This window comes from Stigmatopora nigra, chromosome 4 (genome assembly GCF_051989575.1).
Source record: "Stigmatopora nigra isolate UIUO_SnigA chromosome 4, RoL_Snig_1.1, whole genome shotgun sequence".
NCBI lineage: Eukaryota > Metazoa > Chordata > Actinopteri > Syngnathiformes > Syngnathidae > Stigmatopora > Stigmatopora nigra.
In genome coordinates this window covers 16,947,192-16,959,865 of record NC_135511.1, presented here as the reverse complement: position 1 = coordinate 16,959,865, position 12,674 = coordinate 16,947,192, and the positions used below count along the sequence as shown (strand labels likewise).

The 12,674-nt window shown below is 36.3% G+C and overlaps 1 long non-coding RNA gene across 1 annotated transcript in view; it reads left to right on the top strand.

Moving 5' to 3' along the window:
* Positions 1–12,674, top strand: part of LOC144196019 (uncharacterized) — a 29,513-nt gene that overhangs the window by 9,090 nt on the left and 7,749 nt on the right. Inside the window, exon 3 of the long non-coding RNA XR_013326200.1 lies at positions 8,954–9,133. This is a non-coding gene — a long non-coding RNA (uncharacterized LOC144196019). The remainder of the gene's footprint in view (positions 1–8,953; positions 9,134–12,674) is intronic.

Here is a 12,674-nt window from a genome sequence, read left to right as displayed (position 1 = left end):
CAATCGGGTAAACATGAAAATAAATTGAATAAAGAATAGTTACTTTTCCCCTGGCTGTGGAAAACACTTGTGTCATGGGCTGTCCAACCTCATCGTAGCTTAGGGCTGAAGCTGGCGACTTGACTCAATCTGACAGAGGCGAACTGGGGACTCTTTCTCCTGGCACCCCGGTACACACCACATTGACACTCTCCTCTGAAGTGCCACATTAATTCTAATAAAGCGCCGCCTTACCCGGCTCCGTAAAGACCGTACCAGGACTTCTCGGAGTGGTTGGGGGGGTCAGATACTAGTATAAATGCCAGGCTTAATGAAGGGAGGCAGTGGTGGCTCAGGTGGTGCCGTAGTGCAGGTGGAAGAAGTCGCCCAAGGGCTCTTGGGTGAGGCCGTTTGGCACTTATACACTCCAGGGGGGACAACAGCAAAAATCGCATTTTAATCACTAGCCATTGTATTCTTGGTCCTCTTTATGGCAAATCTTTGTTGTATAATAATTTTATTTATTTGTCTAGATCAGAGGTAGGGAATCTATGGCTCCAGAGCCACATGTGGCTCTTTTGATGAGTGTATCTGGCTCTTTGCTAACCTGTGAGCTAAAAATATGGAAAACACTGAGATATTACATCTAGAACTGGTTTATTCTTCATTTTTTTTGCAGTAGACTTTTTTGGAATGCATCCTGTCATTGATTAGCAATAGCATAAGAATATTTTTTTTTAAATATTCATTTTTTTCACTTTAAAAGTGGTGAAATTACAAAAATAATTGAAAAGACACTCGTTTACATGTATGTATTTTGACTTTTAAATTCGTAGTATGGCTCACAAGGAATAATATTGGAAAATATGATTTTTTTGTGGCTGTCTTCGTCAAAAAGGTTCCCGATTTTTGGCCTAGATGTTTTTGTTGGTTTTTGTTTGGATCTCCATCCACCAAAGTAGAAATTGCAGCCAATGAACACTTTTTGGGGTCTTCTCATGTTCACCATAGAGTCAAAATACCCCAAAGAGTCAAATTCTCCTTGCTAAAATTACTACCGTATTTTCAGGACTATAAGGCGCACTAAAAAGTCTTCAATTTTCTTCAAAATAGACACGGTGCCTTATAATCCAGTGCGCCTAATATATGAAACAAATCTAATGTGTCATTCATCAAGGGTGCGCCTTATAATGGGGTGCACCTTATAGTCCTGAAAATACAGTAATCAATGATCACTAACCATAAACCCCATAGAGAATGTACAGATATTATTTTATTTTACTTTTTTGGCCCATTTCTGCAGTGATGAAAACCCATAGTAGAACCAACTGAACCATAGTTATATTTCTCTCAATGAGAATGGTCACATGACCTTGTCTTTCCATCCCTAGTCATCAAAACTCTATTAATACATTCATTGTACCTGTATAATATTTTAAATGGGCCTTTCCAATTCATTATTTCCCACTTATATCAATCCCAGGCTCTTAATAAAACGTCAACAATACAAAACATAGTTGATCCTCACTATAGAAACATGTTAAAATTGCTCTAATATACCCAATACTATAGATATATTTGTAAAAACCCAATAAAAAAGGCTGTGTTTGCCACTTTGCTCTTTACCTAGTCACCCAGAAAAGGTCAGATTATTATTTATTTAATTTCTTCTTGCTTTTTTTTCTTCCTCTTTCCACCCCCACCTTTTGCATGGCAACCCACCCACCTAAATCAGCTTGCCAGTCTGGCTATGAACACATTGCGGGGCCTAAGGGCAACGCTGTGGCCAACCTGCGTTGTGTTCACATGGCTGAGCAGACAGCGGGTGAGGAAAGCTGGCATGCTGAAACCAAACAGGTGTATGATTTGGAGGCCAGAGCTGTGAAGGGTGAATTTTATTTTACCAGTCAATGTCGGTGTTTTTTGTTGTTGTCTACGGTCCCAAGAAAGATGGTCTTTTGAGTGGTATGAGGGAAATGTATTTCTTTTGTTTAATCGTGTACAATAGTGTATTTTCAAAATTGATGTTAGTTTTCCATGTCATAGTTTTAGTTAATGTGGTGCTAAAGTTTTCTATTTATTTATTTTTAAGTCAATTTTAATTGTTGTAAGAATCTTCGTGCCCTGTGATTGGTTGTCTACCAGTTCAAGGTTGGCCCCGCCTACTATACAGAGTTGGTTAGCATAGGCAACGGCACCCCCGTGAACCTTGTGAGGATGAGCGGTATGGAGAATGAATGAAGGAATTGTTAGTTTTAACATTGAGTGTTTTATTCAAGAATAGACATTTAACACATTTGAATAGGTGGTTAACTAGGATATATTATCACTAAAATTGAGTGATTATTTTAGTTTTTTTAGTTTCTTTGGTCCTTGTTTTTATATGTCTGGGAATTCTAGTATCCGAGTTAGAGTCATACATTTTATCAATAACCCCATGCGTCGTTATTTTGTAAAAAAAATCACAGAAAATCAGGGGTCTTTACTAAATACTGTATTTTCATGACTATAAGGCGCACTTAAAAGTCTGAAATTTTCTCCAAAATAGACCGTGCGTCTTATAATCCAGTGCGCCTTATATATGGAAAAAAAATTAAAATGTCATTCATTGATGGTGCACCTTATAGTCGTGAAAATACGGTATATACAATATATAGTATGATGTTTTATATTTAGATACTGTATATCCTAGATCACATTCTTCTGTGCCTACAGCTATTAAATAACAGAAAAAACTTTATTTTTCAGTCATGTGCAAAAGTAAATATAGTCCAGTATTACCTAAAATGGGATTTCACTTTTAAGAGAATATAATTTAAACACATAATATTCAAATCACTAATTTAAAACCATTATTTATGTACGCATAGATATTTCACATGATTTTATTTTGACTACAAATAACCAAATCCATAAAAATAAACAAGAAATACTGCCTATTAGTAAATAATACCCCACAATAATTCCCTTTTTACAGCACAAATGATGTTATATCTTCCCAATAAGCAGACTTTCTTTATTTTAACAACAATAACAACAAAAACATGTTCCTTGCTCAGCAGCAAGCTGTTAATTTCCGTCTCCAAATACTACTTCATCACCAAAAAAAAATCCAAAGCAAATTATCGAGGGTGAATTTCATGCCACATACGGATAACGACGAAGATGATGATGATGTGGATGGATGACTGATGCCACATCAAATTCCGCACATGTCAGTAAATTGGAACATATGTTCCTTTAAACTAAAACATCATGATAATTCTCCTCCTAAGATGGCTCATAAAGCCTCAATTTATTAGCTTAAATCGAGGAGGGATGATATAACATAGATAATTTTTAATGGAAGGTTAATGCGAGAATCCGTAGATAAAAAAACGGAGCCCTTTTGGCCTTGTATCGGTTATATTCTGCAGTACGGCTTAAAATCGGCGAGATTTTCATGCACAGAGGGTTGTTCCCCTTTCATTACATTTAATAGCTTCTAGCATAAAAATATACGGATTCTTTTCACGGCTAATAAAACCGGAGATCTGTACACGACCAGCACAAAGTGGAAATGAAATCAAGTCCCAGTGAAGAATCCTCCTAGAAATCCCTACTTAATTCCCACCCAGCCATTTTTTTTTTAAATAGGCCACAGCGCTGAAAACATGATTTTTCAGCATTGTAACAAATGAGCGCCTGTCCAGCTTTAATTAATGGAATCCCGGCACTTTTGTCATAGCTGCACATGAGTAATTTCTATCTATACCAGCAGCGTCCTTACGCTTACTGTCTTTTGACTGTCAACGGTACCTCCGTGACATGTTTACCGGGATAGATCTGACCTTCTTAATCCTCCTCGTTATTAATACGATAAAGCCGAGACGGAGGAACAATGAATCAAACTGTTCCTGGACTATTTTTCCCTTTTTTTTACCTTTTCATATATATTACCGTATTTTCACGACTATACGACGCATGGTATTTTTAGCCGCAGTGTCAGTGACTAGTGCTATTTCTGTATTTTAAACACACAAAGGACATACCATTTTTTTAGATGCAGCCAGGCATGGCAAAAATACACTAGATTAAAAATGCATGCTACACCTAAGTGCTACAAAAATGTTTTTAAAAAGGCAATGGAAGTAAAACTGAATTCGGTTGTACTTTATTTTGCCATTTTACAATATACTCGCGTCATCATCAGTGCTCGGATGTTTGGTCGCCGGTCTTTTGGTCGCCGGTCTTTTGGTCGCCGGTCTTTTGGTCGCCGGTCTTTTGGTCGCCGGTCTTTTGGTCGCCGGTCTTTTGGTCGCCGGTCTTTTGGTCGCCGGTCTTTTGGTCGCCGGTCTTTTGGTCGCCGGTCTTTAGGTCGCCGGTCTTTTGGTCGCCGGTCTTTTGGTCGCCGGTCAAATCGTGACAGAGTTTTAACCAGCTCTCAATTATACTCATGAGAGAGTTTAATACCCAAGAGAGAGAGAGTTTAATATCTATGAGAGAGAGTTTAATATCTAAGAGAGAGAGTTTAATATCTAAGAGAGAGAGTTTAATATCTAAGAGAGAGAGTTTAATATCTAAGAGAAAGAGTTTAATATCTAAGAGAGAGAGTTTAATATCTAAGAGAAAGAGTTTAATATCTAAGAGAAAGAGTTTAATATCTAAGAGAAAGAGTTTAATATCTAAGAGAGAGAGTTTAATATCTAAGAGAAAGAGTTTAATATCTAAGAGAAAGAGTTTAATATCTAAGAGAAAGAGTTTAATATCTAAGAGAAAGAGTTTAATATCTAAGAGAGAGAGTTTAATATCTAAGAGAAAGAGTTTAATATCTAAGAGAGAGAGTTTAATATCTAAGAGAGAGTTTAATATCTAAGAGAGAGAGAGCGTTTAATATCCAAGAGAGAGAGTTTAATATCTAAAAGAGAGAGTTTAATATCTAAGAGAGAGAGTTTAATATCTAAGTACATTTGACCTGCGACCAAAAGACCGGCGACCAAACGTCCAGTCACGGTCATCATCACCCACAAATCCATCAAAGTCCTAATTTTCTGTTTCCGAATTGAATAATTCTCCAAATGAGTCATCAAAAACGCAGAGTTTATACCTTCGTCCAGGCGGCCCCAATCTATTCGCAAATACTAGCTGTCTAGTAGCTAGCGTAACTATTCCAAGGCCGTCTTCCATGCTTTGTAAAGCTGTGTTGATGTCAATGTCCATTGGGTGTATTGACAAAAAAAAAATATCCCAGCAGTCACTGCGCAGTACTTTTTCTAAGGGAACATAGTAGCGTCAGGGTCTGCTTGCCATAGTTATCTTACCGACTGATTCATTTCATATTATCCTGATAACAATTTTAATATTGGTCCATATATAAAGCGCACTGGACTATAAGTCGCCCTTGTCTACTTTGCAGAAAATTCCAGACTTTTATGTGCACCTTATACTCGTAAAAATACTCTAATTACACAGAACTGCCAAAGGCCTAGAAGTACATTAACATGTTCTATACGTCTCAGTGTAGTCATTACGTAGAAGTCCAAAAAAAAAAAAACGCAGAGCTGTTTTGTAACCCCTGCAGCGTAAGATAGTTCCCCCGGATTAGCTTTATGAGGCTGAGTGGCAGGAACTTGAACATGACAGAGCAGCGATACACTTTCTTGTCCACACAATTATCTGTGTCCTACTTTTAAAAGATAATTCTACATACTAACCCCCCCTCCAGGTTGGATGGGAAGCATCCTGGTGGGGGGTATTGGTGGTGGGTGTCAGTCACAGGAGGACCAGACTGCCCCCAAGCTAAGCTGCCGGTTCTTTTTCGACTAAGAAAACGGGAGTGGGAGGTGGAGAATAAGATGATTGAAATCGAACTTGAGATGTAGGACACATAAATAGTGTTTTTTTTTTGTTTTCTTAGACTGAAATACACTTCCCTGGCTTTAAATTTACATAATAGTCTATCTTGTAAGCTTCCTGGCTTCAAGGTTTATGGAGTCATGTGATCATGCGTGTAACGGCGACGTCATCTGGTAATTCATAGCAACCTTCGTAATATTCATGGGAACTGAAATCATTGTTTACTTCATTCAGATATAGATGGATTTTTGTTTGGGAAATATATAGATATCATTGCAATGACCATGAAGATTGAGTAATGTTAAATAGTGCCGTTTTGAACTGTTTATGGTCCTGAAGAATTGCTTTTTGGAGTATTTATTTGATATTTCGCAGTTTTATTTATTTGTACTATAGTTGTGAGCTTTATATATTGTTTAAATGATAGAATATTGTCAAAGTTGTCCTGGTTCTGGAGAATTATTCTTGCTTTTTGGACTATTTATTAGGTCTTTCGCAGTTTTATTTATTTGTACTATAGTTGTGAGTTTTACAGACTTTTTAGATGATAGAATATTGTCAAAAAGTTGTCAAAAATCAACTTTTAAGAGTCAGATAGATTCATAAATATTGAAATTGTCCCCAAAAATACTGTACGAATAATGGAAAAAGAGCCTTGTTGTGAGTACTTGTTGTGTTTATCATGTGATGTGTGAGATTAGAAATGGGTGAGAATGTTATATTACCAAATTTATTATATTAGATACATGAATTTTGAGTAATTTGATGATTTACCCTCTACAAAAACTAATATATCATGTAACTATAATACAAATTATATTTGAAAATTATTTTTTTTCTTCCGAGTGACCATTAAACCTCAGAGTTTAAAGAATTTTAATGTGTACCATTATACTCACCACTAACAAATTGAAGTTCTTCATTGATTGATGGTTAGCAGAATCCAATCAAATTTGACTGGGATGATTGCAACCAAAATAGATTTAAACGACTCTCTTAAATGAGTAAATCTCTAAAAAATAAAAGCCAATACATAAAAAAAACATTTTTTTACAATTCTAACCTCCTGAAAATAATGTAATTGGGCCCAATTTCCGATAAATTTCCATTCCGATTTATTCTATTATAGACATCCCTAATTTTATTGTTAAAATACCTCCCTTCTTAGCTAACATGTAGTACCCCCTTTCAGCCACTACCACCAGTCAACTAGCTTTTCCACGGAATAAAATGAAGACGTCCATTGACAATCTCCGCACCCAGACTCTTTCCCAATCCTTTCCACCCCTTGCTACCACGCTTTTCAACAAAAAAACCCAACAACCCCCACTTCCAGTCAACCACCAAACGATATTAAATCAATCCCCGCCACCCATCTAACACCACATTAACGTCAAAGGCTAGACCCAAACGTAGATAACCTAAAATGAGGAAATCTATTCCATCAAAGCGGAATAAAGTCTGAGAAGACGTTGACCCCGACTGACCCCGCCCTTATGCTCTGATATGAATGATGATGTAGTATGTGAGGACCTCGTTTTGGAGATAACCTTCAATGGGATCCCCGTATAAAAATAACCTCACGTCATGGATAAGCGCTATTTTGGCTTTGGGAATAAATATTAGCTACATAGACGCCATTAGATGACCTAGAATAAACACATACTCTCATCAAGACATCACAATTACCTCACATTACGTTTTTAAGGCATTTTTCTCGCTCGAAAAGGTCTGGAAAATGTATGGTTGTGTAATTACAGCAAATCAGGGGTAGGTTCTAAATGGCTTGTCTGGTAGAAGCACTGTCTTGCATAGTTTATTAGGGTAAGCTAGTGATAGAGCGGTAAAAAGAGAGAAATAAAACAACAAGTGAGAATTGTGGATCTCCGAGAGAAGAAATTAATAAAAACACTATGTCAAGAAACTGGAAAAAATGGTTTTCTCTAATGGATTCGCCAAAGAAAACAGCTTTTAGACAATCAATCTTGCCTTTGGAAGGCAAATTATTGAAGTAATTGTTCCTCACAAACTGACAGAGGAATTTGTTCTCTAGTAAAAGTCTTTTGTCACCTGGAAAGTGTCTTATACTAGTTTCATTGTGCTTGTTTTAGTCGTTTTTTTCAGGTTAAGAACTTTACACCGTTTTCTACATTTATGAGGCTATTCATTCTGTTCATGGCACAGTACACGTGTACAATGTACAAATCAGGGATTATTTTACAAGACAATAATTTTCCGATTGAGTAAAATGTAATATAGCTGAACTACATAATTAGCCGAATAAGTCTAAAAGCAGTTAAATCAAGAGATATAATCAATGCAAATGAAGCAGTAGAACACACAAAAAATCTATTTAATAAATCAATTTAATGTCCACTTGATTTCATGTGGGCTGGACCATTTTAGATAAAATATTTAGATTTTTTTTTTTTATAAATGGATTAAAATAACTGGATTAAAATCCCTGAATATTCAGTTATTTATAGATCTAAAATAATGTTTATTTTAGCTTTTTTTTTAAAATATATTTTTTGATTTTACAAAATGATTTTTTAATTAAAAACACAGAAAAATGATTTAAAAATGACAATTATTAATTTAAAATGGGGAAAGTCAGGAAATTTAATATACATCTATACTCTTCATTTTAATATGAATGCTGTTGACAGATTATGGACATATTTGTTTTGGAAATGGCACATTAAAATTAAAATTAACATTCATTGAGATTTGTATGTTACTAAAATAAATATTTAGAGTATGGGAGTCAATTTACCTCTACATTTTTTGTTTTTGTTTAATTTTGATGAAGATTCATTTCAGAAACGCATGTTTTGAAAGTTAAAAAAAATCTCAAAACAATACAAATCAACACAAAAAACAAAACTGTGTTCAAAAAAATGTAGGTCAACTACTTTGAATATATTAATACTAAGCCAACATAGCCAGCAAACTGTTTAATATCTCACATGACACTACATATACTAATAATATGATCCATATTTAACATCAATATTTTAATTTATCAACACTAATAATTGCCTTGCTCTCTTTTTTAAACAAAAATCGAAGTAGAATTAAAAAAAAAAACCTTTCGAGTACCTGCTCTCCACATTATACATGTTTATTCTCCTGGCAGCTTGTGGTCCAATATTGATGTGTTGAGGTCAGTCACCATGGCAACCTGCACACACAAACTGTGGAAGAGATAAGGCCCACAGCCGTGGCCTTGAGGGAGTCGTTAAGCATCTGTCTCCTGACTCCGACACCCCCCATTCAGTCTGCATGGATGGGTGGGGGCCACACATTAACAACAAAGGTAGCTCACCCATGTTTGCTCTCCACAGATTGACCATCGCTAGGCTAAGCTAAGCTAACAGCACTACAACAACTGTTTTTTTCTGTCTTGTGGATGTGAAAGTATAATTAATATGTAATTTCCAATATCACTTTGATATAATTTGATTTTTACTACGATGTTATAAGTTTTATTACAAATGAACGTTTACTGAACTGCCCTTCACAGTTTGTTGACAAATGCTACTAACAGATTGTTTTAGACTTTTAGAATATAGACTGGTTCTTATGGAACATATATAACTTTAAATTGGGAATTTAGCCTATATTTATTTATGAAATATGTCAGGTGGATAGAAAGGCTGGCAGTTTATTTTTAGAGTTTAAAAAACGAAGCTTGTTCCTCCCACATTCCAAAAATGTGACTGATTGGACACTCTAAATTGCCTCTAGCTATAAGTGATTGGTTGTTTGTCTCATTGTGCTCTGCGATTGGCTAGTCACTAATTCAGGGTTTATCCCCACATCTGGCCTGGAGCTTGCTGGGATAGGCTCCAGCACCCCCCGGGACCTTAAGGAGGATAAAGCAGTTCAGAAAATGAGATTAAACTGGTGTGACTGGTCATAAATGCTGGCCTTTCCATGCCAATGACCGTCTTAGTTGTCCACTTCATTTAGGGCCAATAGTCAAATGAGGCTAGTCCAGACATGGGCATACTACGGCCCGCGGGCCACATACGGCCCGTTAGGATTTTTAATCCGGCCCGCCAAAGTAGTCCAAATAATATATTTTAGTCCCCCCCCCAAGATGGCGCCATCACGCGGAAGCCAGTGGCAGTAGCTATTTCCAATCTTATTAGTTTTTCGATTTTTACAGTCCCTCTATCTTTTTTTAAATGACATTTTTATATTTCCTAATACATTCCTCTTTACTTTACACTTTATACTTTTTACTTTAATGATGAGTGATGAGTATGTCAATACTTTAATCCTTTTTTTCTATTTATGTTTCATATGTACTCTTAACGGATGCACTTTTTTTATATAGTATCATATCTTATGCTAACCTGGGCCATCTGTCACATTTTTAAAGTCAATGTGACCCCCGGGCTGAAAAGTCTGAGGCTAAAAAAAACATATCCAATCCAATTCATTCCTATTTCTCTTGGAGGAAATCCATATTCCTTGAACTGCTGAATGAATTAATCACCGCCAATAGACCAAACAGCCAGAGACGGCTAACAAGAAGCCCCCGTTGCTTGACCACAGCATGTCAATGTCAACAACAACAACAACATTAACTGCCCTCAAATGTCCACCCGATACAAAAGACAAGAAGAACAATTCCAAAGGGCTGGAATCTGTTTACATGTTAGCCAAGCGGTGGGACGAGTCGAAATGGACCCGCCACAGCTTTGAAAACAGATGATAAATAAATCAAAGTGCACTAAGCACTGCTTCCACATGGCAATCGCCTCCTTCATAGCGTCTGCACCTCATCAATCACGCCATTGTCTGCGTGAAAGGCGAGCCTTGTAAATGTCATATCCACTCAAACCCAAGGAGAGGCGGAGCAGAATGTGGCTACGTTTTTTTTTTAATTGGATAGTGTAATTAAACTAAAAAACCCTGCTAGGCGCTCTTTTGACAGGACGGATGAAGACCCCTTTTAATAGGGGCTATGAAATGTATTTGTTAAAAGGATGAGGCAATATGTACTATATGATTGGGTGCCCTTTTGTGTCCTGGTTTTTATTTACGACTAAAATAGTTTAAAAAAAAAGGTAACTTGGGTTAGTAAATGGGTGTACAGTGTTACCTCAGTTATCGCGGTTAATGGGGACCGGGACCATCCGCGATAAGTGAATTTCTGTGAAGTAGGGATTCACCTTCAAAAATGATTAATTTGAATTTAATTCAAAAAAAAAATATTTTTTTAAATTTTTTTATTTTTTTTTAAATTTTATTTTATTTTTTTTTATTTTTTTAAAACAAAAAATTACCCCCCTGTATACAGTACACCATATAGAATACAGGTAGAGAGAGTGGAATTCGTGTTATAACAAAAAAAAACTGTAAAATATGTTGTTTCAATGTAATATTTGTATTATTACAGTGTTCCCTCGCTTATCGCGGTTAATGGGGACCGGGACCACCCGCGATAAGTGAATTTCCGCGAAGTAGGGATTCCCCTTCAAAAATGCTTAATTTGAATTGAATTAAAAAACATTAAAAAATGTTTTTAAATTTTTTTTGTTAATTTTTTTTTACATTTTTTTACCCCCCTATATACTGCACACCATATAGAATACGTGTAGATACAGTGGAATTCATGTTACAACAAAACATAACAAAAAAACTGTAAAATATGTTTTTTCGAAGTAATATTTGTGTTTTTTTCCCCCAAAAAATCTGCGAATCTCTGAGTCCGCGATAGCTGAACTGTGAAGTAGCGAGGGAACACTGTATTATTATTTTTTTTCCCCCCAAAAATCCGCAAATCTCTGAGTCCGCGGTAGCTGAACCGCGAATTAGCGAGGGAACACTGTAATTAATGCCATTTTTAAAAAATAAATGATAGGAATGTAGATGTATACAATGAAGCATTGAGGGTTAAGCGATTAAGAAGAGAAGAGCTTGTACTTGATTAAAGTACCAACAAAAGAGAAGCCGAGTCGGGAATATTGATTACCTTAGCGATCGGGATACGGGTCACTTTGCCGCTCAGGCGTGCTTTCAATTTAATTTCGTTAGCCGCCTTCGTTCTTTGACGTCCTCGGACAAAATCTATAGGAATACAAGGAGTTGAGGAAAAGAGAAATAGTGGTATGTTTTTATACTGGGTGAGATCATAAATAGAGTTACTGCATTGGTGTGTTGTTAGGTTTAATTTGCATTGTTTTTGCTGAGTGTGATTGGCCTCTCTAGAGAGAGAGAAAGAGTCTTGCTAAGGCCTCCTTTGGAAAAGATCGATAGGACAGGACTGCAGTGATAAATCAGAGCGCTCGAGTGATGTCTGTCATAAAGCGCCGACCACAGTCGCGGCTTTCAGCTTTATGGCGCCGTTGAGTGTTATTGCAATCTTTTGATAGCTTTGGTTAATTTATCTGATTACAAGAGCGCCCCCCAAAGAATGAGATGTGGTGAACCTTTGGTTAAGTGTTGCATCAAATCAGGTTTGTTTTTTTGGGATGAATATTGAGTCGAGTTCATGTTTAGAGTTTGGTTTAAGCCCCTCCTTGTTTTTATAGGACTGTATGTGGTGGTATTTTCAGGTGGATGCAAAATGTGGTAGGAGTTGTGGGTAATGAGGATGTGAGTTTTTGGTTCTCGTTTGGGTTTAGGTCAGGGTTTGATGATTATTTGTTTGGATTTCTTAAAAAGTGTGGGGAGTGAAGGTAAGGTTGTCAATTTTTGGTTAAATGTTGCATAAAATTAGTTCTGTTTTTGGATGAATGTTGAGTTGAGTTCATGTTTAGCTGTGGTTAAGCCCCTCCTACTTTTTTTTTTTTTTTTTTTACAAGTTATTGACTGCTGTATGTGGCGATAATTTCATAGTTTCG